Source organism: Austrofundulus limnaeus, unplaced genomic scaffold (genome assembly GCF_001266775.1).
Source record: "Austrofundulus limnaeus strain Quisiro unplaced genomic scaffold, Austrofundulus_limnaeus-1.0 Scaffold991, whole genome shotgun sequence".
Classification (NCBI taxonomy): Eukaryota; Metazoa; Chordata; class Actinopteri; order Cyprinodontiformes; family Rivulidae; genus Austrofundulus; species Austrofundulus limnaeus.
Genome location: NW_013953393.1, coordinates 118,295 through 120,325, shown reverse-complemented (window position 1 = coordinate 120,325; position 2,031 = coordinate 118,295).

Below are 2,031 nucleotides of genomic sequence, written 5' to 3'. Positions count from 1 at the left end.
ATCCAACCAACCAACCATTCATCCAACTATTCATCCGTCCATTCAACCATTCATCTAGCCAACTATTCATCCATCCATTCAACCATTCATCTAGCCAACCATTCATCCATCCAACTATTCATCTAGCCAACCATTTATCCATCCAACCGTCCATTCATCCATCCAACCATTCATCTAGCCAACCATTCATCTAGCCAACCATTTATCCATCCAACCATCCAACCATTCATCCAACCATCCATTCATCCATCCAACCAACCATTCATCCAACCAACCATTCATCCATCCAACCAACCATTCGTCCATCCAACCATTCATCCATCCAACCAACCAACCATTCATTCATCCATCCAACTATTCATCCATCCATTCAACCATTCATCTAGCCAACCATTTATCCATCCAACCATCCAACCAACCAACCATTCATCCATCCAACTAACCATTCATCCAACCAACCATTCATCCATCCAACCAACCATTCGTCCATCCAACCATTCATCCATCCAACCAACCAAACAACCAACCATTCATTCATCCATCCAACTATTCATCCATCCATTCAACCATTCATCTAGCCAACCATTCATCTAGCCAACCATTTATCCATCCAACCATCCAACCAACCAACCATTCATCCAACCATCCATTAATCCATCCAACCAACCATTCAACCAACCAACCATTATCTATCCAACCAACCATCCATCCAACCAATCATTCATCCATCCAACCATTTATCCAACTAGCCAACCAACCATTCATCCATCCAACCATTTATCCAACTATCCAACCATCCATTCATCCATCCAACCATTCATCCAACTATCCAACCATCCATTCATCCATCCAACCAATCATTCATCCATCCAACTATTCAACCAACCAACCAATCATTTAATGCTTCATCCATTTAATCAACCAATCAACACTCATTAAATCCTTTGATGGAAACACTGACACCTTGTTGTTTGACCACCTCTCTCTCCTACAGGGATTCAAACCCTCGACCTCCAGCCATCTCCTGCAGAGGAATTATCTGCATCTTTATGGATTTATGGGAGATTTATTGTTTTACACTGATGAGTATTTATTTTGGTCGCTGCAGTAAAATCACATAAAAGCCTCAATAATTCTCAGCTTCTGTTTTTATTCTTCAAGTGTTTGAATTGTTTTATTGATATTTAAACTTATTTTTACAGCTGCTAACACTCTGACACCTGAAATAAAAGCAGGTCTTTATCCTAATAACCAGAACTTTAATTTAGAAACTGCTGAACTAATAAAAACAGGAACAATGTTTTTATTGCAGATTTAAAATGTTTGTTTGTAAAATTAATTCATTTAGAACAGATCAGGTTAAATAAATTAGTCATCAGATTTAAACGGAGGCAGAACGAACCCAAACATCCAGAACCAGCTTCATCCTGCAGAACCAGACCTGATCCGGTCTGCAGATCGGGTTCTGTGAGCATCTTAAACCTTTCAATCTGAACTTCAGAAGAAACGTGTAAACTAATCTGATGACGTCACGCAGATCACGTGACCTCCGAGCCGTTTCCTGTTGACAGGTGAAGCATTAACCTGCTGACGGCTGTAAAGCTTCACTTTATGAGGATGATGATGATGGAGGGTCGTAAAGGATGAAGAGGAGCATGATGTTCCTCAGCAGGAGCTGCTGCACTGAAGAGGCCGAAAACTGTCCTCTGCTGCCCCCTGCTGGTGCCTTTACTGAAAACTGTCCTCTGCTGCCCCCTGCTGGTGCCTTTACTGAAAACTGTCCTCTGCTGCCCCCTGCTGGTGCCTTTAATGAAAACTGTCCTCTGCTGCCCTCTGCTGGTGCCTTTAATGAAAACTGTCCTCTGCTGCCCTCTGCTGGTGTCTAATGAAAACTGTCCTCTGCTGCCTTTAATGAAAACTGTCCTCTGCTGCCCCCTGCTGGTGTCTTTACTGAAAACTGTCCTCTGCTGCCCCCTGCTGGTGCCTTTAATGAAAACTGTCCTCTGCTGCCCCCTGCTGGTGCCTTTAATG